Source organism: Ailuropoda melanoleuca, chromosome X, assembly GCF_002007445.2.
Source record: "Ailuropoda melanoleuca isolate Jingjing chromosome X, ASM200744v2, whole genome shotgun sequence".
NCBI lineage: Eukaryota > Metazoa > Chordata > Mammalia > Carnivora > Ursidae > Ailuropoda > Ailuropoda melanoleuca.
This window is the reverse complement of record NC_048238.1, coordinates 2050100-2077358: the sequence shown is the minus strand read 5'-3', so window position 1 is coordinate 2077358 and position 27259 is coordinate 2050100. Positions and strand designations below refer to the sequence as shown.

The 27259-nt window shown below is 44.9% G+C and overlaps 1 long non-coding RNA gene across 4 annotated transcripts in view; it reads left to right on the top strand.

Annotated features, from left to right (window-relative positions):
* The window catches only part of LOC109489877, a 37675-nt gene extending 13588 nt beyond the window's left edge, over window positions 1-24087 (top strand). For 2 of the 4 annotated variants that reach the window (XR_002143032.2, XR_004622317.1), the window contains 7 exons: window positions 709-3736; window positions 5482-5858; window positions 13213-13339; window positions 14039-14174; window positions 22642-22792; window positions 23578-23690; window positions 23802-24087. This is a non-coding gene — a long non-coding RNA (uncharacterized LOC109489877). Of the gene's footprint in view, window positions 1-708; window positions 3737-5481; window positions 5859-13212; window positions 13340-14038; window positions 14175-16181; window positions 16311-22641; window positions 22793-23577; window positions 23691-23801 lie in introns of all 4 variants that reach the window. The other 2 variants (XR_004622318.1, XR_004622319.1) reach the window with 2 other exon arrangements.
* The last annotated feature ends 3172 nt before the right edge of the window (window positions 24088-27259 follow it).

Genomic DNA, 27259 nt, shown 5'->3' with positions numbered 1-27259 from the left:
TTTAAACACTGGCTAATGACAATAATAAGGAGGAACAGAGAGAAATAAGTTTTCATGACACTCTGTGGGGTTTCACTGGGGACCCAGTCCCTACAAGTAATGGCGTCTCCACTTACTGCATGTGGAAACTTGGCTACATTTTCTTATCTCCCCGCACTGTCGTTCCCTGATGCTGACGTGAGAGATGGTCACAGTGCCCGTCCCAGGAGGATGGTCAGGTCGTGCGTGGGATGTCATGAGTCTGACGGGCTTACAAACGTGCCTGGGAAATACTGAAGCGGTCTAATGCCTGTTCTCTCTCTTTCCCTCTCGACTTCTATTGCCATTCTCTTGTCTGCATATGAAAATGAGATTTTTCTCATTATCAGTAGTTGGAGAAGGTCTTTTTAGATGTTAGTTGGTGACCCCAGAGGACAGAGTCTTCAGGGCTGAGTGTTGACTTCACAAACGTTGTCTCTGTGTCGAATGCCATCAAAGAGATTCTCACTAGCAGATGAAGTTTAGACCCACAGGCTAACCTGCATCTAAGCCATGTGCTTTTGGGGGATGATACAATCTGCAGCTTTGTTAAGCTTATGCTAAACTGTCGTTCAGCTAGGTGTGGCCATGTGACTGCATTCAGGGGATTTTACTCACCGTGTTATGGGCATCTAGGAAAGCTGCTGACAAAGAGCTATTTCCTCATTGCTTCCTCATCGTTGCTTCCAGGGACGCAGGTGGAAGCGATGGCTGGAGCTTCAGCATCCACCTTGAGCCACGAGTCAACCTTGAGGATGGAAGTCATGTGTTGGGGTGTGAGAGCAGATAGATAACAGGAGGGTTCCTGGGCATCTTGAAGCCACCACACAGGCCCTGATCCTTCCAAATATCGGAAGCTTTCAGGTTTGTTTTTAGTTTTGTCTGAGTCTGACGCTCATCTGCTACTAATTCTCTTAAGGAAAACTACCTGGTGAGTCTTGCAGAAACGTCTGGCTGTCACCGAGCACTGCTGACTTTCTAAACATCAGGATTTCAGTTTCCTACCACGGGCCTCCGGTTTGTTTGCTCTCGACGTCAAGCTACTCGCACAGGACTGTAAATTCTTTGAGGAAACCAAACATTCCTATAGTTGAATCCAGGACAGAATTCGGTAATTCGTCTGTTGTTCCCTCTGGCCAAGCCGGGAGCAGATGAACGCGAGTGAGCCGTGTCGAGGTCACAAATCTGTGTGTGCGCGTTAGCGGTGAGGACGGGAGGGGAGTAAAATGACAAGCACCCTCCTCCTCTTCCCCACTCTCTGAGCGCAGAGAGTGTGAGAAAATTAGCGCCTCCCCAACGTGTTCAAGAAAGTAAACTTGGATTTCCTCACTGGCGGTCCTTCCTTAGCCCAGTTCCCAGCGCAGGAAGAGCACACGGCACCTGGTCCACCACGGCCCCAGATGTTCGCTTCGTGACATCTGCTTTATGACATTAATTACTTGATGACATAAAGTCATTACTTGATAACATAAAGCTCGTTGGTGGAGGTCACACAACGAGCTGTGAAAACTCCACAAGTGCGTAAAGAATCCCCTTAAGAGCACAGCAACGGACTGGCGGTCAACTTGAGCTGTGAGTTTTAGCAAGGAGCACCCCCATAGGTGTCTGCGTGCTGGATGCAAGCCTCCAGAGGGCACTCGTTCCGAATTTGCTTGGAACTCAGGGCAGCCCTTCCCCACCAGCAGAATGGCAGTGAGGCTCTCCCTGCGGTGGTGTTCTCCCTACGTTCTGAACAAGAAACTTGCAAATTTTAGATCTCAGACTTTTTTTTTTTAATTACTAAACTACTCTATGACCCAGAGACCTTTGTGTGGTTTGATGGGGCATGAGGCAGGGGTTAAGATGTCCAGATGGAACAGTGACTGGAATGACAGGCACAGCTCACCGCAAGAAGGGGGAGTGCGAGGGGTCCCCAGCAGAACCCAGGAAGCACATGCCACAGATGGTCCAGTGACAGGACCTTATCCAAGGACGAGTGAAAGGTGGGGGCAGAGTCTGCCCACAGCAGGTCTGCCGACATCACTCCCCGAGGCTGTTTCCATTGTGGGGCAGAACGCGGGGAGGATGACAGGGACGCAGGAGGCTTTTGAGATGTAAGCTGCGGAGACAGGTCGGGGGGAACAAGGTGGCGGGTGGGAGACAGTGACAGGTTAAAGGGACCTGGTGGGGCGGAAGTGTGAAGTTGGAAGGGCCTGAGGGGACAGTGTGAGGTTGGAGGGACCTGGGGGGGACAGTGTGAGGTTGGAGGGACCTGAAGTAGGGACAGTGTGAGCTTGGAGGGGAGGGATCTAGGAGGGTCAGTGTGAGATTGGAGGGACCTGGGTGGGTTGTGGGGCTGGAGAGATGCAGGAAGACATGGTGTGTTTGGAGGGACCTGGCGAGGACAGGTGTGTTTGGTGGTCCCTTGGGGGGAGTGTGAGGCTGGGGGTTTGCAGCCTGTGGTGGGTGAGGTCCAGGACCCCTCGTCCCACCCTCAGATGTGTGTCAGTCCCTGAGTCCCGGCCGTGCTGGAGTCTGCCTGCAAGGGCTTCCTGGAGAATGGTCTGAAGCTTCAGTGTTTCGGGCACCAAGCAGAGCAGAAAAGGGAAATGCAAGCAGACATAATTCTATGGAAAATAACCAGTAGACACCAGAATGAAAGATTGGATTCGGTTTACACACGCACACACATGCCTCCCGTGACAAAGGAAAAAGCAACCCTTCCCATTGCTGGCAAAGAAAACTGAGTCGGGCTCCCTGGAGCCGTCACTTACATTTATGGCAGAGTCTGAAAATGTCAGCGTGCCCTGGGCACCACTGTGACATGGAGAGATTTGTGTTCATTCTCTTTCTCCTTCTGGAGTAGCTTTTCTCTCCTGGACGTGTGTCCGCTGACAGACACCTTTTCTGATCCCCAGGACGTTCTGACCAACCCCTTCATCCTTCCTCGCCAAGCTCATGACCACTGTTCTTAATCACGCACCCTGGGCAGAAATCCCTGGATTTGCTGAAAATCTTAGCAATAGAATGCCTTCAAGTTGGGGGTTTCAGTTACCCCAATAGGACCAGAGGGACAGTGTTTTTTATTGTCTACAGGGAGTTGGCTGCCGGGGGCAATGGCCTTATTTGTCCTTTTGCAATTTGCAACCCTTTCCTTGTTTTGCACCCAAATGGTCCTGTCCTGGTCCCTCACCTATCGAATGCTTGGACCTTGATGGTTTATCTCATCTCCGAATGCACTCTCCTGGGGAGCATGGGTGTATAAATTTTCAGGGGTATTAGACTTCAGCTGAGTCACGCCAGCGCCTCGGTCACAGCCTGGGATCTCAGATGCCCCACGGGTTTTAAACCAGGCAAGATGAGTCCCGTCTACTGCACGCTTTTCCTGGGATTGTGGCCTTCCATGTTCATTCCATGGGAGACATCTCACCGTAATTTAACACCTGTGAATGACGCGTGTGCCTCCCTTTCATCCCCAAACCGTCTTCCCTTCTCACCCCCATAGGTCTCGATAGACAGGAAGGCTGAAGCATTTCCTGCAGGGCAGCCCTGTGTTTGCGCTCTTGGAAATCACCGCACGCGTCCCGTGGTACGGTCCTGTCAAGACGTCTCCTTCTGCAGGACCTCATGCCACCAAGGGACAAATCCACCCTGCTCATGAGTTCCTACTTCTTCCCCCTGTGATTTCGTGAGCCCACGAAGACCCCAGATGAACCGAAATTCTGATATCCTGAAATGGGTGTGACATTGACTTAATCTCTGAGGGCGGGAACAGGGGTGGAATGAGTGAGGACCCTCCCTGCCCATCTGGAACACCTTTTAGGGAAGGAAAGTCTTTGCGTCATTCCCAGTAGGGAGGGCTGCTGAGGGACGCGAGAGATTTTAAGACCTGGCATTTGTTTGCTGTTCTCACATTTTGTAACAAGTTTTCACTTATGGTGTACTCTACCCACACACCTGCATTTGGGTCTTGCATATAACCAGGGAATATATATATACATAATATATATGCATATATACACAAAATATATACATTATATACACACATAATATACACAATATATATATATATACATGTATTTGATATATACATAATATATGCATATATACATATATAACACATTATATACATTATATATACATATACAGACAAAATATATACATATACATACATAATATATACATCACATATACACGTATATATGACATAAACTATATATAATATATAAATATATACATCATATATACAAATAATATATACAATATATGCATATATACATTTTATACATACATATACATAATATATACATTATATATCATGTACATATATACATGACATATAAGCTATATACACATCATATATACATCATATATATATTATATACACATATATCGCATACATACACATCATATATATATATATATGCACACATGTATATATATATCTGTACGTATGACTGCATGTCTGTGCTATTTAGTGATGTAATGACAGAGTTCCGGTAGGATAGCCCAGGAAAGGGAGTGACATTAACCAGCTTGGGGAATTCTAACCTGGGGCATCGTCACACCTTTAGTGACAATCACCCCAGTCTAGACGGGTCCTGACCACCTCTGGTTTGCAACACGAAGCATGTACGTGCTTGAAATATTCATCCTTATAGTACACATGGAGGACGCGAAGACTTTGTTTCTGCCCAGCCTTCCAGAACTGACATTTTCTTAGATCCCAAACAGATATTGAGTAAATCAAACTATGCCAGACGTCACCGGGGGAAGCATCACTGAGGGAACACAGAGGACATAGTCACCACCCGAACGTGGAGTTCTTCCGGGTCAAACTTGCTAAGTCGAAAGATTTTAATTCTCAGGTGCATAACCCTGCACGTACCTTCTTCCTCTATACATTGAACTGTGTGGACCAGCGTGCCTAATAACACTGACGGAGAAAGTAAATGTTCTCATTATCCATAACCGGAATCAAGTATGCACAGTTCAGATCAGCTGTAATTATCTGGGTCTCTGAAGCGAAACTCTTTCTTTCTTTCTTTCTTTCTTTCTTTCTTTCTTTCTTTCTTTCTTTCTTTCTTTCTCTCTCTCTCTTTCTTTCTTTCTTTCTTTCTTTCTCTTTCTTTTTTCTTTTCCCAGAGGTAGAGATCAGTGATTCATCAGTTGCATATAACACCCAGTGCTCATTACATCATGTGCTCTCCTTAATGCCCATCACCCAGTTACCCCTTCCCTCAACCCCCCTCCCCAAACCCTCTTCTTCCTTTCAAAACTACCGAACATCATGAAAGCAAAACATGCCCTAGACTTGAAATATCTCTGAAAATTCCAGATTTCCCCCTTAATTGCCACTGTATCCAGTTGCCTAATAGTTGCATTTCTCATAAAATGCTGGGGCTGCTCTTTCTCTCTCCTAGGTGTAAATGTGTTTCTCATCTTCCTAAACGCGTTTGCATTTTTCGTTGTCGTTGCCCTCAGTGTACTGAGTGGAATATTGCATACTGCCCAGTCTGTGAAGAGGAAAGATTTAAACATAAACGGCTCATCTGACAGTGTGTGACCTGGTCTGAGGTCGTGCACTCAGTGGAAACCAGCCCTGCACTTGTGTGGAGGGAACCAGCGCGCCCAACGGAACTTCCCAAGTCAGAGACTCAAAGGCCAATACAAGGCTTAACCAGCTCTGCTTGGGAATTTCCAGAATCGCGGATGTCCAAGGCGGGCCATCTGACATTGTGATGATATCCCAACGCATTCCCTAGGACGGAACACAGCGCTCGCCGGATTCTAAGCATCACGTGAGAAAACATCGTTCCCTCATGTCGCCTGTGCTTACACCGGCGTTCTTGGCAACCTCAGTAAGTCTGGGAAGAATTTCAGCCCCACGGAGTGGCCTTTCTTGCCTCTGAACAGCAACCTACTTTGGGACAGGGAGTGAGATGATGCCAAGCTGACATGGGACAGCTTTGCCCGTGCTTGACTTGCGTTCTTCGGTTTTGGTTTTTCATGGTGGCTGTCACACACAGTTCCATTGGTCTCAGGTGCACGACAGAGCCATGCAACGACGCCATACGCTATGCTGTGCTCACCACACTGGTAGCCAGCGCCCATCACACACAGCACTGTTACAACACCGTGCACTGTATTCCCGGGGCGGTACCATTTATTCCTGGGACCGAGTCATTCCGGACCTGGCAGCTCTCCCCCGCCTCCCCTCCACCCATTTTGCCCTCCCTCCGTAACCCCACCCCTCTGGCAACCATCACTTTGCTCTCTGTACTTACGGGTCTGTTTCTGCTTTTTTTGTTCGTTCATTCCTTTTGTTTTTTAGATTCCACATATAAATGAAATCATATGGGATTTGTCTTTCTCCATCTGACTTTCTCCATCCATGTTGTCTCGAATGGCACAGTCTCAGCTGTTTTTATTGCTGAGTAATATTCCATAATACTCCACCGTGTGTCTCTGTGTGTGTGGGGGGGTACATATATCCCGCTTCTCCGTCCATTCCTCTGTCCACGGACACTTGGGCTGCCTCCATATCTTGGCTGTTGTAAATAACGCTGCAATAAACATAGTGATGCGTTTGTCTTTTCCAATTATTATTTTCATTTTCGTTGGGTAAATACCGAGTAGTGCAGTTGCTGGGTGGTAGGGTAGCTCTATTTTCAGCTTTTTTGAGGAACCTCCATACTGTTTTCCAGAGTGGTTACGCCGCCTTGCACTCCCAGCAACAGTGTAGGAGTGTTCCCCTGTCTCCACATCCTCGCCAACACCTGCTGTTTCTTGTCTTGTTGATTCGAGCCATTCTGACAGGTGTGAGGTGGGATCTCATGGTGGTTTTGACTGGCATTTCCCCGATGATGAGGGATGGGGCGCAGCTTTCCATGGGTGTACTTGACTTGGTTTCGATGCCCTGCCACCATGACTGCCAGCCTCTCTCCCAGATGTGGCTGCTCTACGCTGGCGTGGGGACGGAGTCTCCTCAGCCTTCCCTCAGCCCAGCCATCCACCCACTATCTGCGATTATTCATCCAGCACTCACCAGTGGCTCCTTCCCGCCTTCCTCTGGCCTCAGAGGAGAGCGAATCTTTGCATTTCTGTTTCCCATTTGTTTTCCCCCTTTGCTACCAAGGCCCATGCACTTAGCACTCCCTGGAGTTCTGTCCCTTCACTTGCCCAAATGCTCTCATATCCTGTCTTGCAAACCACAAACGAGCCAGTGTAATTTCCACCCAGTAGAGACCCAGCCGCCTGTATCGGGGGCGGAGGGGCGGGTGGTGAGGCAGCTGAACACACGCGGCTCCAGCTTCTGCAGAAATTGGCAGGAGGCAAGAGGAATTGTCCCGGTTTGCTAATGAGCATACAGAAGGAAATTATCTTCTTTGCTGGGCTGTTGCCTGCAAATGTGTCATGTTCTTATCCACATCATTATGGGACATGATCAACTGGGAAGTTTAACTATTTTGAAGGCACTGCTTTGCTCTATAGTGATGACTTTGGAAGGGGGGGTGCGTCAGAAATAACTGGAGATTCTTTTTTTTTTTTTCCCCAAAATAAGATGGTTAAGATTCTCTCCTTTTTGCCAGACCTGCTAAACCAGAATGCCAGGGGTGGGGCTGCGCCTGAATTTTGATAATATCCTCCCTGGGACTTCGATTTAGAGTCCTGGGTGTGAACCTTGTAGTAAAGAGCTGGGATATCTGTAGTTAGGGCTGAGCTGTATGATTCTATAAACTCTTAAATTTGGAATGTGGGGGTGTGGGTGGCAACAAGCCCAGATGTCCCTTAAAGCTCAGTGAATAGCTTGTTAGAAAACTGGATTCAACTGTGAGCTAAAAGACACTTGACCCATGAACAATGGGTGGGTTAGGGGCACGGACCCCCCCAAACAGTTGAAAATCCTTGTGTCGCTTTTCGGACCCCCCAAAAACTTAACCACTCATACCCTACCATTGACTGGGAGACCTCACAGTAACACAAATAGTCCCGTTAACCTAAATTTTATACGTTATATGTATTACATACTGTATTCTTGCAGCAAAGTAAGCTGGACAAAAGAAAATGTGAATCAGAAAATCATAAGGAGGAGAGAATGCACGAACGGGGCTGTGCTGTATTCACTGAGAACGATCCACATGTTGGCGGACCCATGCAGTTCACGGCTGTGTAGTTTAAGGGTCAACGGCAGATCTTAATTGTATTTGCTGGCATGGAAGCCTTGGCCTCAGAAAGCACTGTCACGTGGGAGCAGCCAGTGTATGGTCCCTGTTGTTTTCATGGCTTACCGCCTCTCCAAATATCTGTTGTGTTTTTCCTTTTCATGCCCAGAAGGCCCAGAGACTTCTTGTCTCTCTTAAATATCCAGAAGCAGTTCACATATGGGTGAGTGGAGGACCTCTGCACGCTTAATGCTCCCTGTCCCACATCTGGGCCACCATCACTACCATCGTGCAGTGGAATATAGTTTGCGTTCCATGGCATTTACGGTGACCCTTTGGAAAGTCTCATTTCTTCAGTTCACAAGAAAATCTATAAACGTCTTAAGACTGCCCATTGGGTGGAGAACGCATTCGGCCCTCAGGCACGGCGAATAGGGTAAGGATTAATTACATAAGTTTTTAACACAGGGACCAAACCACTTGGATTGGGTTTTTGGTAGAATAGAACAAGGAACATCAAAGAAGTGTAATTCATTAATGCCTCCCAGATTTGCAGCCCTCCTGCTCTGAGTCCTCCCACGGACTCAGAGGTTCAGTGTTGAGACACATTCCAAGATGTGGGCATTCAGTCGTAAGGTTGAGAAAGTCCATAGGATGCATCGCGTGCCATAGTTCTGCTTCTGGTGAAGGTGGGAGTACTGGACTTACCCTCCCACTTCAGCCACTCAAGAAATAGAGTCAAAGTGTATGAAAGAACAGTCCGGGACTGGACAGTAGGCACTTACGAACAGTAATCCCCAGGAGACAGAACAGAGCAGATGGAATCCCTGTCTCCTGGGTCACCACACGGCACCAGCGGGACCTGGCCTTCAAGAGAGTGGAAGGAGGCATTGGGGCGCCAGCACATTCCTTCCATAGCTCATGGCTGTCGCGTGCCCTCACACCACCGTAGCTGCAAGGGAGGTGGGGAAAGGCACCCTCCAGGGCAACCGTGAGCCCAACAGACCCTCAGGGGCTCTATGACCAAAAGGACAAAGGGAAGAATGGATGGAGTGGGGCGTGGGAGTGTCTCTGTCTGCCACTGTCCTCAGGGGGACGATGAGGACAAGGGAAATGGCAGTGGGTGCAGCAGAAGGAACAGATTAGAAAGGGATGTTGGAATCAGTGGGACTTTGGGAAGAGTCTGATATGAGCACAGGACGAAGGGCTGAGCAGCTCCCAGAAGATTCGCTCTTGACTGCGGTTTTTTCGGCTGGGAAGGAGGTGGTGCCATGTTTCCTGGGGCAGCATCAGAAGAACCTGAGGCCCGGCTGACCTGTGGACGGGTGCCGAGGGATGGCAGGAAAGGAGGGAGGTCGGTGTGTGAAGACACTCGCTGCTGAAGGGAACAAGACAGAATGGACAGCAGCCTCACGGAAGGACGAGGTCAAGAGAAACCGTGACGGTGAAGACAGGGCCGTCGGCAGCATCTGCTCCTTTCCGGCAAACAGTGCTGAGCAGCGTCTGCCATCTGGTATTTACGGAGAGTCAGAGAGGGAAAGGCCTAGAAGGAGCCAGAGCGAATGTCCGGGAGGTGCCTCTCCGGGAGGCCAGCGTGGGCGGTGAGAGAGTCGCGAGGGTCAGATGTCTGTGGTCAAGACGTGACTCACCAGTGGTGGCCGGGGACACGGGAGGGCCAAGGACAGTGGGCTTCAGAGGGGGACGGGACTCCCACCGGCGACACGTGCTTCCTCCCGGGTCCGCGATGCCAGCCTTGCACCTCCCAACAGCTGATGCCACCTGCCTTCTCCATCGATGACACCACCCCCAGAAGCCACCTCCATGCTTATGAGTCAGCGCCTCACGCCCCCGATACAACGACGGGATATTCTCACTGATGCACTTTGATCCTCCTCCAAGTGCTTTCCTTGGTGTCCCTGAGAGTGCTGAGTAAGCCCCACGGCTCCTTTCCTTTCCTTCTCTTTCTTTGTTTTTTTCTTAACAGCCCAGAAATCCCCAAGTCCCCTCATTCTCCAGGAATCAGACTGATGTCATCAGAACCTCAGCATGTGTTTTCCATTAATGATGGAAACTTTCCTTCTCATGACCGAAGGAGTTTATGAGAAACTCAAGGGTGTACCCTAACATCTTTATGATTGAAAAAAAAATGAGCATTGTCATTGGGAAGATCATCTGCAGATGTAAAAAAAATTCTACAAACGTTAATAAGAAGAGACTCTGTACTCTTTCTATCAAATGTCCCATCGTCTGTAATACGACCTGCTGTGTCAGGCTATGAAAGCCGGAGAGCATGTAGTGCTAACACCATCTTGATCTCATATGGAGAGGTTGAACATGTGTCAATTATTTTTAAAATATGCACCATTGACAGAATCTAGAAGCTCCAGATGTTAAAAGAAAAAAAAAAGTTTATCCCCTGGAGTTTGGTTGGAATCCTGTGGTGTTTATTCATGTCCTTTCCCTTAGTAAGACCGTTTATTCCCTTGTTGGAGAGAAGTCAGTGATGGTGAAGGCATCTCCTTCCCCATGTTTCAATGGCCATGAAACATTTTCTTCTTCCCCGGACGCTTGACATTTGCTCACCTTTTCTCACACATTAACACATTGGACTCATAAGCGTGTTAAAGGCTGCCTTGCCTCTTGAGTGGGGTCTGCTCCTGACACATAGGGTTGTTTTCGTTCAAGTGTTCAGGGACATGTGCTGGTCAGAAAGTCACCGATTCTTACCTTGTAAAGGCTCGTCGTGTCTTCCAGGAGAATGAAGAGCAGAATGGGAACAGGTGTAAGAGATCACTTAATTTTCTCTTGGAGAGACAGCATCAGTGGGGGAATGGCTGGCTGGGGTCTCGTCCCAGTTGGTCCATCTAACCTCTTGGGACCTCCCTGAGCTACCTATAAACTACAGGGAAGGGTCCCAAGCTCCATTTCTGTTCAAACACCGCTTGGCTTTCTTCAAGCAGAGAGACTGCATTGAACTACGGCGGCCATGCCTCCCTGCTCCTGCATTGTTCCAGATGATGCTGGGATTGGTCACAATTAAAAACAACAACAACTCAATTTGCCCTTCCAAACTGTGGCAACTTGTTCCTCTAAGAGCCTGAAAATACGTCCCCTAGGTCTCCATCTCTAGAACCTGGGAATGTGACCCTCTTTGGAGAAAGGGTCTTTGCAGGCTGTCCACATCTGAGCTCAGCCTTGCCTAAACATCTACCCATTCGGGGTTTGGAGGGGATGAAGGTCCTCAGCAGAATCCAAGGAGGGGAATCCTTTCCTGATGCATGCTGTGGGTAGAGGGGGTAAGGTTGCCTGACGTTTCCAGTCCTGCATCCCAAGGGCCCCGGGCAAATCTCATCCAGATTCCTCCCCAGCAAGGATCAGAACTGGCAGGCTCTGAAGACTGACAGGTTGAGGTGAGTCACCAGCAGAAGCTGGAAATAAGTCCTCAATCTTTGTATTTAGGTCAGTGCCTCCCAAAGCACGGAGCTCTTCATCCATTTGGCATATCTATGTGAGCAAAACTGGCATCTGACCACAGCCTCTGCCAACGACGGCAAAAGAGTGAGGTCAGCCTTGAAAATAATTTTCCAAATGCGTTGGAGCTCCAGATTGTCGTAGGATACAAAGCTTGAGTCCCATCTATTAACAGCCTAAATATGTTTCCCAAGAGCGTCCAGGAGCACACCAGGAGCACGTGAGCATCTGCCCTAGTAAATGAGAGACCAGAGGGGATGACGTAGGGAAGGCCCCTTCCTCAGCGTGGCTGCCGGTTCCTTTCGGAGGTGTCCTTACTGGATGGTTGCTGGTTCTTGTTAACTGAATATTCTAGTAACCTGAGAATTTTTTAAAAGAGTTTGGTTTTTAAAGTGAGATAGCACTGTCATATCCACATTGCAACGGTAACTGAATGGAAGTCACTACCATCTAATTGCGGGGGTTACCTTCATAGGAAGCTCAACGGCATGGGCATAAGTATAAATTCATATAATATGTAAAGCACTTTACATATATTAACTTTTTAAAGTCTATCGATCATCTATCTCTTATCAAATGTATCAATTCTCATCTATCTGTATCTATCTACCATCTATCAAATGTATCAATTCTCATCTATCTGTATCTATCTACCATCTATCAAATTTATAAATTTTCCATTTAACCATGTCTATCACCTATCTATCCATCCATCCACCTATTATTTATCTGATCTATATACTCATCCATCCATTGATCCATCCATCCATCCACCCATCATTTATCTACCTATCCATCCACCGTCTGTCTATCTATCTATCTATCATCTATCTATCTATCATCTATCTATCATCATCTATCAATCATCTATCTATCATGTATCCATTCATCCATTCATAGCTAATATCCTCAGTGACTCTGCTATTATTCTCATTCTTCAGATGAAAAACCACATGATAAGGTCATGAGTTACCTTAGGAAGGTGTCATTGTCCTAAGAGATGGAGCTGACACCTGGCCTCTCGTACCTCTTTCATTAAAGATGTGTGTGCGTGTGATTCACAAACCCCTGGAACATTTTATCTGCTTCAGAGCCATCATTACACCACATCGATTGTAGACATCAGTTATATTCAATTTTGTTGTTCTACAGAATAATTTAAGATAATTCAGTTGGCATTATATATATCCACCAGATACTTTGTTTTATTAAAACATAACTATTGCTGTGTAGAGTCCCTTGAAAATACCTTTTAACCAAGTTTTTTGAGAGTGTGAAATAGTTCTGATAGATGTTGGGAGGTAAATTCACATATGTGAGCCCTCCAAGCACGAGAGTTCCATGGGAGGGGGGATCCGCCATATAGTCGGCGTCTCCTCAAGCCCATATGAGCCTAGGTACGTGTCCTCACACTTACTTCGGAGAGGGACACCAGCGCTTATTCTCATGGCCAAATTTGGTTCGTTATTTTACTGCTGATGTTGTCATCACTTACTATCTGATGGATATTAACCTATTTTACCTGTTATGCATGTGTTTCTTAAACGTCTGTTGGTAATATTCCCACTCTTTCCGGCAGTCAGGACCTAACGGACGTGATTTCACCGTGGGAGACAGCCCAGCCATCAGAGCCCTGTGCCCATGGCAGGTGGAAGGAAGTAAAAAATGTTCTACCACCCCAACACCAAGGGTTAGAACAGCAAATGGTAATTATTTGTTGTTAGCATATTAATTCATTGTATTAATAGTATGTCAGCTTATTAGTTTATTACGAGTAATATAATTAGCGTATAATTTATTATATAGAGTATATTAATCCTGGTAGTATATGAAGTTGTTATAGTTCTACACTAGCTTACTGTAATCCTGATAGTGTATTAATTTACTATACATAGTATGCTAATCTTGATAGTATATTAATTTATTATAGTACTATATTCATTATAATACTGATAGTATACTAATTTATTATAACTGTGATGGTATATTAATTTATTGTATATAGTATATTAATCCTGATAGTGTGCTAATTTTATTATTGTAGTTTATTACTTTATTATAATCCTGATAGTATGTTATTATATATAATATATTAATCCTGATAGTATATTAATTATAATAGTGTTTAATTTATTATAATCCTGATAGTATATTTATTATAATCCTGATAATATATTAATTTATTATATATAGTATATTTAAACCTGATAGCTATTAATTCATTATAGTAGTATATTAATTTATTCTAAGTCTGATACTAAATTAATTTATTATAATCCTGATATTATATTATATTAGTTTATGATAATCAAGGGATGCCAATAGACACTTGTTCCTACAAGGAAGCGATAACCAAAAGTCACTCACGATACGTTGTCTAAACTGCATATAATTGTTTTTGGCAGGTGGTCACCGAGACCAGTGGGTTTGCATGCAGTAATCTCATACAGTGGTCCTGATGACCTAAAATGATCTTTTGCATGCAATGTCTCCTGAGACTTCACAAAGACACTGTATTGTTCAAATCCAGAAACTCTGCGGGTGAGCAATGGGGATCTTTCTGTGGCTGGGATCAGTCTGACCTTGAAACATTTCCTTGGCTAAAATGATATGAGGGACATGGAAGTTGCAGGAGACTGTGTGTACATGCACGTGCATATGAGAGAGAGAGAGAGAAAGGGACAGGAAGGATGCTCATTTATAGGGAACGTATTAGCTATATTGAGAAAGACTCCCCACCCATTCTGCCATGAGCCCCCTTGATAGGGTCAAAATCATACTGTTCTCCAGGCAGATTATTAGGGTTTATGCATATGTCCTTTCTTAGCCACAGAAAATGTGGGTTTTCCACGGCTTTGCCAATTGATATGACCTTAAAATGCCACTCATTTGGGTCAAACTACCATGTGAGAAAAACAATATTTGGGGATGAGGGTTGGAAAGACCACTGCTCCCAGATAGCAAGGGTTTTATTTTATTTGAATATGTTTGCAATTCTCCAGAAAAATTTAACCTAATGATGATGAAAAGTTTGGAAGGCAGACTATATAAAAATTTACTCTTCCCCCATCCCCTTGACCTGAAATTTGTTAGTATATCCCTGTCAACCACAATTTTCAACTCAGCCTGGACCATCCAAAAGGTGAATTCTGGACCCCTTCTGTTGTACTTCTGCACAGAATTGCTTCCTCTAAACAGCACTGTGTTATTATGCACAGGGGGTTAAGATGAAAATATTTATAGCAGAGTGTATTTACAAATTGTGTCACTCTCTTCACTGTAAGGGAGTTAATGAAGACATGTTCGGTATTAATGACTCAGATATGACTGGAACAGCTTTCCTTTGTGGGAAGGAAATGTTGAGAAATCGTTATTCGTATAACAGGCGAAGTCTCACTTTTTCCCTTGGCTGCCAGGAAGCTCGTAAGTCAATTATCTTTAAAAATCTTGTCATTGTGGTTGACAGGAATATATTTATATAAACAGATTTCAGGTCAAGGGGATGGGGGAAGAGTAAATTTTTAAATGTGTGCCTTCCAAAAGTTTCATTACGATTAAAGTTCTCTGGAAAATTGGAAACATATTCAAAAGTAGGGAGAGGGGCGCCAGGGTGGCTCAGCTGGTTCAGCGTCTGCCCTCAACTCAGGTCATGATCCCAGGGTCTTGGGATTGAGCCTGGTGTTGGGCTCCTTGCTTCACGGGGAGTCTGCTTTTCCCTCTCCCTCTGCCCCTACCCCCTGCTTGTGCTCTCTCTCTCTTTCTCAAATAAATAAAAACCTTTAAAAAAAAAAGTAGGGAGAATAGTCAATTGGATTGCCCCATGCACCCGTTATGTCGACTAATTACCAACCCATGGGCAACCCTGTTTAATCTATACCCATACCTGTCCCCTCCTACAACCCTCACACTTAACCTTGAAGCTAATCCCAAGCATGGGACAATTGCATCCAGTTATTTAATTACACCTTATTTTCTTGTGCATAGCGTTAAGCACTATACACGATACATTAGGAAAACATGCAAATTTCCAAAACTCATCTTCTTGCACAATTCCGTCAACTTCTGCCAATATGCTGGCTTTTGTGCTCAGTCCCAGCCTTGGAAACTAACCCAAGACCATCCCTTAGTGATAGGAGGGTGTCCAGTTGTCTGGTCTTGCTATGGCATTGATGGCCCTTACCTGAGTTTCTCCCTTTCTTGGACCCGATGACATTTTCCAGAGTGAAAAGATGCAATTTAAAAAAAAGTCTATCTCAAGGGGCGCCTGGGTGGCACAGCGGTTAAGCGTCTGCCTTCGGCTCAGGGCGTGATCCCGGCATTATGGGATCGAGCCCCACATCAGGCTTCTCTGCTATGAGCCTGCTTCTTCCTCTCCCACTCCCCCTGCTTGTGTTCCCTCTCGCTGACTGTCTCTATCTGTGTCAAATAAATAATAATAAATAAAAAATAAAATCTTTAAAAAAAAAAGTCTATCTCATGATTGGACTATTAGTAAGATACTCCAGGGGCCAGAAGAGACCAATAATTCTTTTTTGCCCCCTGTAATAGTTGGAACCATGACTCATGGCTCCATTCCCCAAGGAGGCATGCCATCATCTTCTGGGATTCTGGAAGGAGAGTCCGTTCTATGCTAGCATGAGATGAGTTTGTATGCCTGCAACCTGCTTGGATCAGGAGGTGAGATGGGCCTGATGCTTCCTGGTACTTTCCCCCTTGTCTATGAACCAAGAAGCCAAGACGCCATATTGACCAGTGTTGCTCCGCCATCTTTTCTTTTCTTCAAACGCCATTGCTGCTTCGATGATGATGCAGTTTCCGCTGAGCTCTCAAGCTTGCCTGTCCATGAGGCGCTGACACATAAATCATCATCCCCACGCTCTCCTAAATCAAACACAAACGAGGCTGTCATGTGGAATGTGTGTCGAGTTCAGAGCTGCTGCTGGGTCTATAGTCTTGAGAAATTGGTATTTATGGTTAGTCCACTTAAGCAATTATGATGTTCTCGGTTTTTGTGCACTTGGCAGGGGGGAAGACATGCCCTGGCTGCTTGTAGAAGTAAAAGTAATGGACTGTGTTTTCCGAAGGTACTGACTCAGAGCATTGGAAGCTGTTAAGTGCACGGCTGCTTGATGCCAGTTCGGAAAAATGGGAAGTCGGGAAGACCACACCCATGGCTGGGGCCTGTCCACGGGTGGCATGGGTGTTACAGAGGACGGATTCTCAAAGTGGAAAACCCTTGTTCACTAAGCAAAAAAGGGAGAGAGTCTGTGGAACCCCAGAAGAGGGATTTGCAGGAAAACGTGTCTGGTGTCAAAGACAGGGGGCAGTTTATAATAGATTGTTTCTTAAGCTTTTGGGTCTCCTCTTGACTTCTGCTCAGAACTGTAGGGCATGGCTCGGCAATCCTTTTTTGTAAAAAGGGTAAATATTTTAAAAAATGGCTTTTGTTTGCCCTGTGTATGGTCTCTGGTGCTGCGTCAACTCTGCCCTGTAAGCGAGTAAGTGGATATAGACAATATGTAACCCGCGGGCATGGCTGTGTTCCAATAAAACTTTATTTATGGACGCAGAACACCATAATTTTCAGGTGTTGCAGAAGAGTGTTCTTTTGACTTTTCTACAACCATTTAAAACAATGCATGATGGGCGCCTGGGTGGCACAGCGGTTAAGCGTCTGCCTTCGGCTCAGGGCGTGATCCCGGCGTTATGGGATCGAGCCCCACATCGGGCTCCTCTGCTATGAGCCTGCTTCTTCCTCTCCCACTCCCCCTGCTTGTGTTCCCTCTCTCGCTGGCTGTCTCTATCTCTGTCAAATAAATAAATAAAATCTTTAAAAAATAAAATAAAATAAAATAAAATAAAATAAAATAAAATAAAATAAAATAAAACAATGCATGAATTAATCTTAGCTGACATATAACAACAGGCGGCTGGCAAGGTTTGACTCACGGGTCGTTAGTTCCCGACTCCTGGTCTAGATGACTCGCTTTTGTCAGGGATCTTCAGACAAACAGAACCAACTGGATATATACGTAGGAAGAGATCTCTTCTGGGGAGTTGACTCACATGATTATGGAGGCTGCAAAGTCCCCCCATCTGCTGTCTGCAAGCTGGAGGACCTTCCAACTTGGCTGCCCAGACAAGAAGATGAGAAGTGAATGCTCCATGTCCCAGGATTCTTGGCATCTGGGATCCTCACCTGAGCCTTCCAGGTAGATCTGCTGTCATTGCCTGAGGCCCAGAGATGAGCTTTGACACTCAGTGGTCACAACAGAGGAGCTCATCTTCCTGTCTGCATCGTGGTGGGGGGAGATCTCGTTCTTCTGGGGATGGCAGAGGAAGAGTCCATGGTCCTGTCCTGACATCATGGGGGCAGAAGATGGCAGGGGGAGTTGTGTGGCTTCCACACAAAGGCCCCACGAGCTGTGGGTGTTTGCCTTTATTTTATGGACCCTGGTACCATCATTCCCATCTGTGAACCATGCACCCTGGTCCTCCGACCCTTCCAGGGCTCGTTCATTCCCTTTAATAAGGTTTGGGTTCACATCTCTGTTTTTATAGAAGTATAGTTGACACACAATGTTACATTAATTTCGGGTGCATGACGTAGTGATTTGACAAGTCTACCCACTATGCTCTGCTCTCCACCTGTCATAGACACTGCCTGCACCATACAACACTATTCCAGTACCACAGACTATATTCCCTGTGCGCCGGTTTTCACCCCCGTGACTTTTCATTCCATAACTGGGAGCCTGTATCACCCACTCCGCTTCTCCCATTTTGCCCATCCCCCCACCTCCTTCACTCTGTCAGCCACCTAGGTGTTCTCTGCATTTATGGGTCTCTTTCTGCTTTTTGTTTGTTTGTTTATTCCTGTGTTTTGTTTTTCAGATTCTACCTGTAGGCGAAATCGTGCGTTATTTGTCTTTCTCATTTCGCTTCACATAATACCTTCTAGCTCCCTCCATGTGGTCCCAAATGGCAAGATGTCATCCTTTTTTTATGCCTGAGTCATATTCTGGATGGTTCTCTTCTTAAAGGGCCCCAATCCTCCCAGCTATTTGTAGGAAAGAAATACCCCATTTCTTTCCCATGATGGTCGGGAATGACTCGGAAGTCACATTTTCTTCCTGCTCACATCAGCCAGACTGGTTCTGGTCCCTGAAAGTCAGAAATGTGTCCACAACAGCAGCTGGTATTCACTGGGTATCTCCTGTGTGTCAGGCGCAGTGTTCTAAAAGGATTGCGCTTAAAGTCCTCAATGCTCCTGGGTGTGGAGAGGCTCTTAGGGCCTTCACTTTTTGGATGAGAAGATTAACTTTTAGAGAGGATAAAAGGGTCCTAGAGACTTGCCAAACATGGTAGAGTTAAGAAGAAGCACGTGGCATATGTGGCCTACCTCCATACCTAACACTTCCAGCCCCTGAGCTCTGGGGCCTGGGGGACAAGAAAGGGAACAGGTGGAGAAAATGGGTGCTGGCTCTGTCCTCCTGATGTCCAAACAATGATTGCTTTTATCTGTCTGCAACTCAACTCCAAGGGAGGTACCATTGAGCTGGCATGACTCACCTTGGGGGTGTACCCGTGGGTTCGACCATCAGACGGGACTGTTCAAGTGGCTTTGTTTCAGTATGGCCTGTGACGGATAACAGGCTATGGTGCCCAGTGTGGGTCAAACATCGGTTTAGATGTCCCTGAGAAGATACTTTTCAGATGAGATGAACATTTACATCAGTAGGCTTGGCGTTAAGTGGATTGGCCACCACAGTGGGGGTGGGTCTCACCAAATCCGTTGGAGGACTTAAGGAAAAATAAACTCGAGGCTTCCCAACGAAGAAGGAATCCTGCCTCCAGAGCACAGTATAGAAATTCCACCTGAGTTTCCAGCTTGTGGACTTTGGACTGAAGCCTTCAACATCAACTCTTAGCTGAATTTCCAGCCTGCTGGCCTGCCCTGTGGATTTTGGACTTGCCGGCCCTCAAAATCACATGAGCCAGTTCCTTAAAGTAAATCTCTCTGTCTCTCTCTAGGTAGGTAGACAGATAGATGGATGGATACTTAGAGAAATATGATGGGTGGGTAAATGGGTGGATGGATGGATGGATAGAAAGAAAGAAAGAAAGAAAGAAAGAAAGAAAGAAAGAAGAAAGAAAAGAAAAAAGAATGGTTGGATATATGGACATAGGGATGGATGGATAGAGAAATGATAGGTAGAGAGAGACAGATGTAGGGATGGATGGATGGGTGGATGGATGGATGGATGGAAGGACTGAGAGGTACACAGATTGATAGGTGATAGATTGATAGACAGTTTAGCTAGCTTGCTAGCTAGATGGATAGATAGATAGATAGATAGATAGATAGATAGATAGATAGATAATAGATGGATGGATAGATACAGATAAAATGAAGAGCTAGCTACAGATAGGGATATAGGGTATTTTTATATCTCTCTATCTGTGTCTCTATCTGTGTCTCTGTCTCTGCCTCTCTCGATCTCTTGTTGCTGCTCTCTCTGGAGAACCCTAACTAGTACGCAGCCCGAAGAACACAAAGCAAACACAGCACCCCACAGCAGCTGGACCACATGTGGTTCCAGGGAAAGTTCATTCCCGTGATCTCCGTGAAAGGATTAAGCTATTTCGGGAATCGCCGACCTGCGGCAAAATCTGAGGATGCCCTGTCTAGACAGGTCTTTGGTTTTACTGCATCTGGGCAGAGCCCACTCCAAATGTGCGCGATATTCTAAATACCTGTGGTCTGTTAGCTGGGAGGTTGAGATAAGTGACTTTTATTAAGATGTCTAAACCTCAGACGCTGAGCGGGATTTTCAGGCTCTGACATCAGGTCTCAGATTGGCGAGAGCGGTGTGAGGTTTGCAGGGGGCTACGGAATCCATGCAGCCAAAATACATTTTTTAAAGTTGTATTTTTCCCCCCGAGGTGGTTTTGCATTCCCTGGTGGGTGAAACTATTCAGCAGGAGCCCTCTGGCCCGATTGGGGAAGCTGTCTCTTCTCCCCAGGCGAGTGTTCTCAGTGGGTAATGGAATCCCCTGGGATGTGGCATGTTTGAGAAGCCTGGCCGGTGGCTCTGGGCTCTTCTGGAAGAATCAGTGGCTCCGTCCTGCAGCTGTGTTTGCTCGGTGTTGCAGGCTGTCCACATTCTTCAACGACGACTGCGTGGGTTTTGTTTTTATTGCTTAGCAATTCGACAGGATAGCCACACACTTCATTAATCTGCTGACTCCCTCCATATGCCTCCCTCCTACACATTCATAATTCGGAAATGAAAGCAGCGTGACACCCTTTCCCCTGCTAATGGTTTTCGTCCAGCACCGTTGTCTTGCAGCCCTGCTATCTCCACGAATTTCTGCTTCTTGCCCCTGGGCTGTGTCCATCTGGGCTCGAGCCGTGGCTGTGCTTATGCAAACCGTACTCCCCGTCCTAAGTTCACCGTACTCGATGCAAACTCACCCTCCAGGCGACGCGGCTGCCCAGGGCCATCAGAGAAGCTCCCGTCGTCGTTTGCAGCCCTGCCTTCTGCTGGCTCGTCTTGCTCCTCTCCCGCTCCATCCAGAATTCTCAGGCAAACCTGAGTAGATGATGGTGTTTGCAAAGTGCTTTTGTTTCTCTGTTAATACTGACTTGGCCCTTTCCCATTTGGAAACCAAAAGCAAGCAGCTCCCCAGCCATTATCTTCCTTCGCCTTGGGCTTGTAGAGGGATTTTAGGTTCACGGTATAATTGAGTGGAAGGTATAGAGAGTTGAATTTGATCTTCAATGTCCCGTGCCAGCGTGGGACACTTGTAAAATTACAGCAGATGAACCCACATCGCGAGTCCGTAGTTTACCTTAGGGATGACTCTTGGGGGTGCACATCCTGTGGGTTTGGGCAAATGCTATTTATTAATTTTTAAAAATTTATAACATCGAGATTTTCACTATTCTTTTTTTAAATTTTTTTTATTATATTATGTTAGTCACCATTCAGTCACTAGTATTAGAAGTATTTTCCCACACTCTGAAGTAAATTAAGGGTATTTTACAAAAGTAACAAAATATAAAATCAGTTATAGTCTTGGATACAGCCAAATTTCATATAGAAGACTAAACCATCTTATATATATATATATTTTTAAGAGTTATTTATTTTATTTATTCGACAGAGATAGAGACAGCCGGCGAGAGAGGGAACACAAGCAGGGGGAGTGGGAGAGGAAGAAGCAGGCTCATAGCGGAGGAGCCTGATGTGGGGCTCGATCCCATAACGTCGGGATCATGCCCTGAGCCGAAGGCAGATGCTTAACTGCTGTGCCACCCAGGCGCCCCTGGGTTATGGGGATTTTATTTTCTTTTTATGGCTTTGCTCATTTCTCTAAATATTCTACAAAGCTGTAGTAATTGGATAATCTGTAAAAAAAAAAAAAAGCAATAAATGTGAAAGAAGAAAAAAATTTATAACATCAAACTTAACCTTTTTTCCTTTTTTGTTTAAATTTTGTTAGTTAACGTACAGCACACTATTGGTTTCTGGCGTACAATTCAGTGGTTCATCACTTGCATACAACACCCAGTACTCATCACGACAAATGCCCTCTTACAATAGCTCCCACGGAGTTTTGGGGTCCACAGTGAAGAGAGACTTATGCCTGTTTATTGTAATACCCATCAACATTTCAGGATCCTTGATGGGGATTTTCTTTCCCCCAAACTTCCCCACCCCCCAGCTACCATCAACCAACAATTGCTTCTCTCTTGTACTTGTATTTCTAAGCAATTGTATTCTTCCACCATGGCAACTGAGCAGAAATATGTATGTACAGACATTCGACTGCATTCACAGCCCAAACCACTGGCCTCCCTGCACAATTATTCCTTGAGGTCTAGCGTCATCGTAGAATGCATAGGAAGGAGGACTCACCCAATTTACTATTCTAGAAATATTCTCTAAATGTGAACAAGTATTTTCACACTCGGCTCACAAAATCATATCATCTTTCCCAGGGTCTTGCCACCGGCAGACATCCCTTCCCTGGGCTCCCCATGTACAGTGAGTGGAGAGTCCCCCCATAATGAAATGCAATGATATCTACTGGCAACGGCCCAACCTGGCGATGGATGAGGAAGCTTGGAACCATTTGGAGAGGAAATCCATGTGAGTCCTTCTAAATTGGCTTGGGATCTGCAGAAACGGAAGGTTGGCTAGAGGGTGGCAGGACCCTCCCGGTATCTTTTCACGGGGTACGCACATTGCATTGTCAACACCCAAGCCATTAGATGACATTTGCATTGTGCATCAACATGGCAGGTGGCCTGTTCCTTAGATGTCCTCCTAACAAAATCTCCTACCTGTGTCTGGGTTGGAGATGAATAAGGACAACCTGATGTTGAACTTAGTGGCCAATGCCTGGAGACATTACTATCTTTGTGAAAAGGGCTTCATTACCACTGGTGCTTGTGGCCTCCTTGACCACCTTGTTCCGGCCATCATGGCACCCAGCCTGTCCTCTGAGAGCAAATGGGCTCCATTGAGAACATGGGAACCACTACTGCTGATGATGGTGCTTTACGTGTTGATGGGAAGGTTCTAGAGATGTATTATCTGACATAGTAGCTACTAGACCCCCATGGCTAATGAAATTGAAATTGAAATTTTTTAAAATAAAAGACAGTTTTAAAGTCACTTCCTTGGTCCTACGAGCCACGTTTCCAGTGCCCAGTAACCACCATATTGGATCCCATTGCTTGGCACATTTTCCCATCATTGCACAAAATTCTGTAGGACTGACCATACCAGTCTAGACACTGATATTTCTGAGGAACATCCAATTACAAAGAGGTTTAAGTATTTTTAATTTCTGGAATTCTTCTGATTATAAGATTCTAAGGCACATGCATGATACCCACATAAAATACTGGCAACATTCTCTTTGTTTCCAGGACGCATATCTATCTACCTCGAAACTTGCGGCTCACTAGATAATGTAAAAAGTCCTGCTATGAACGAAAACCAAATTCTGAAGAATCCCTACGAGTGCCCTATATCTAAATAGGTATGCATAGTCATATCACCTGTCTAGTGTCACAGTTGTAAGTCTACAACTGTGTATAAGCATGTATCTGCATGTTCTTACGTTCTGTCGCTATCATGTTACCACCTCTAGATGAATGAAACACAAGACTTGGGCTTCTCAGAGGAACCAGCAAGAAACGCCGAGAAGCAAAAAACGTTGACCAGTCGTGTTTGAAAAATGAGCCATGAGAGCTGTGCCCAACACCGTCTGTCATTTGAGATACACAAGATTGCTCAAACTAAGTCAGCTGGCTGTTGGGCCCCTGGGGGGCTCAGTCGGTGAAGCATCTGCCTTTGGCCCAGGTTATGATCTCAGCATCCTGGGATCGAGTCCCGCGTCAGGCTCCTGGCTCAGCGGGGAGTCAGCTTCTCCCTCTGCCCCTTCCCTTGCTCATTCTCTCCCCGTGCTCGCTCTCTCAAATAAATAAATACATAAATAAATAAATAAATAAATAAATAAATAAATAAATAAATAAAATCTTTAAAAAAAAATAAGAAAGAAGGCTGGCTGTCCTAATTAGAGGAACACTCAGCTGGCTGGTAAAGATACCAGAGAATTTGTTGGACTTTACACAATCGCGGTTTATTTGTTTTAAATCACTCGTCTGTTGCGGGTATCCTTGCTCAAGTGGATTTCTCCCAAGTGCTGAGTGAGAGATGCGGGTTCCTCGCCAAATTAGCACCCTGCCGTCCTCCACACCTGCCTCCCGAGCTAGGCTTGTTACTGTTCTTGGCTTGTGGCTGGGGGTGTGTTTGCTGCTGTGGCTCCACCCCCATATAGCTGCGAGGGGAAACAGCACGTGCATGCCCAGCCCTGGGAGGTTTCCCTGGTGCACACCCTTCCACTCACATTCCTTGGAACAGAACTCAGCCACTCGGACACATTGCACCATGAGCCCAGCTGTGAAATGTCAAGCTGAGAAGGGGCAACGATTGCTTTTTTATCCATTAGTAGTCCCTACCCACTGGTACGACCATCTGTTGGTGTGCACGCAAAGGGATCAGAACACCCATCCCTCACTGCCAGGACTGCAAATTAGTGCCATCTCTTTGGAAATCCATTTGGCACCATCTTTTACAGCTGAACATGACCCAGCAGTTCCCTTGGTTGGTATAACTCTTGCGTACGTGAGCATGTCTACTCACGCCCTTAGCAATAATGTCTGTACCGGGGATAAACCTGCAAACACACCCCCCCATGTGCCGACGGGAGGACGGGTATATGAAGTGCGAAGTAATTGCACAATGTGATGTTGTGCAAAAGTGGAGATAACAAATTAAATCTGTATGGAACGATGTGGGTGAATCTCAGCTATGCGGTGTGCAGAGAAAAAAAATACACGAGAGCAGACAATGTGCTGCCAATGAATAAGACTCAAAAGTAAACATCCGTATATGACATATGTAAGTGTGTGCATATTATATGTATGTGTCTTACCTATAATAATATGCTATACATGATAATACAATATTATGCATGATAATTTGTATAATGTAGATAAGAATCTTAGAAAGTCAGTGTTGACAGAAGAAAAACATGGAAGACCAGTGTGCTGTCAATAAAACTCTAAAATAAACATACTCATATATATAAGATAGATATGAAATACATATATGAAATATGTGTATCACCAATAATATATAATATAATATGTATGATAATATATAATATATAATAATATATATGCTATATATAAGGCATGTATATGTAATTTATATATAATATTTATTAATATATAAAATATAACAACATAATATATAATGCAATATTCTGTATAATATATATGAGTAAGACATATGTAATTTATATATCATATATACTATATAAAATATGTATACTATATAAAATATAGTAATATATGATAACACAATATTATATATTATATATATGAATTCATATATATGAATAAGACATGTAATTTATATATTATATATTTTTATATAATAGTATATTACGTAATAATATATGATAATGCCATATAATAATATATTACTATGTAAATATAGTAATATAGTAACAGATGATAATGCAATGTTATGTATGATAATATATAATATGAAGGATGTATATATGTAATTTATATATAATAACATATGACACATTAATATATAAACTATAATAATATGTGATAATGTCATATTATGGATGATAATATATAACCTAAATAAGACATGTGAATGTAACTTAAGCAGACACATATCTATCACATATATGTTTCTTAGAAATTCCTAGAAATCTCGAAATCTTAGAAATTCGGTGTTGGCAGAAAAAAGTACAGAGGGCCAGACAGTGTGCTGTCAATGAATAAGACTCAAAAGTAGACATACTTGTGTCTTATCTATAATGTAATAATATATTATATACATTAATATATTATGTATGATAATGTATATAATTCAGATAAGACATGTTTATGTAATACATAGAGACACACACATATATGTCACATATAACTGTGTACATATACTATATAAAATATATTGTATATTATACATATGAACATATGTGTGTACTCCTATATGTAATATATAGGTGTGTATACACTCACACACAAACATATGTGTATATGTCTTAGTCATATATTAGCCAATAGGACCCAACAGTGCATTAAAAGGATTATTCACCATGACCAAGTGGGATTTATTCCTGGGCTGCATGGGGGGTTCAACGTCCAAACATCAATCAATGCTGTTACACATTGATTAACAAAAGAAAGGACAAGAACCATATGATCCTCTCAGTTGATGCACAAAAAGCATTTGACCAAATACAGCATCCTTTCTTGATCAAAGATGGTCAGACAGAGAAAAGTTCCTTCTTATTCATGGGAGGTCCAGTCGTTTGTGCTACTCAGGTCTTCAACTGATTGGACGAGGCCCACCCAACCTGGGGTAGGCTATTCTGCTTTAGTGAGCCGACCCGTTCAAATGCTGATGTCACCCAGAAACGCTGTCACAGAAACACCCAGAATTATGGTGTTAACAAATAACTGGGCACCCCGTAGCCCAGTCATGTAGACACACAAAATTCACCATCACAATGTCTACATATATGTGTGTGTGTGTATGTGCGTGTATGTGTGCATACATACACCTGCATCTTGCAATGCCGTAAGTGTCAAGCCGGCCTCGTTTGCTGGACGACGTGCACTGTAGTCATAGTCCACAGTCATCTCGCGATGGCATTTGTTCTGCCCAAACACAAATTCAGCGAAGGATCAGAAGCAATAGAGACAGACAGACATCAAGAACAGATAAGCACCGTGTCACCTAAAAATGCCGGTAACTGCGGAAAACTCATGAGTCCGCCATGCTCATCACTGGGGAAAGATGCCCGTCCAGCTGCCCTGTTGCAGCCACGGCATTTGGAGGGGCTCCGCCTTGCAGCCGTGAGCTCTGCGGGATGCTTCTTCCTCCCTTTACATCTGTCTCCTGACGATCTGTGTTCCTGGTACACGGGCAGAGTGCTATCCTTGTGAATAATCCTGCGGTGGTATACACCGTGGGAGGACCCAGCCCACCTCACTCCTCAGTGTTGAATTTCAGTAA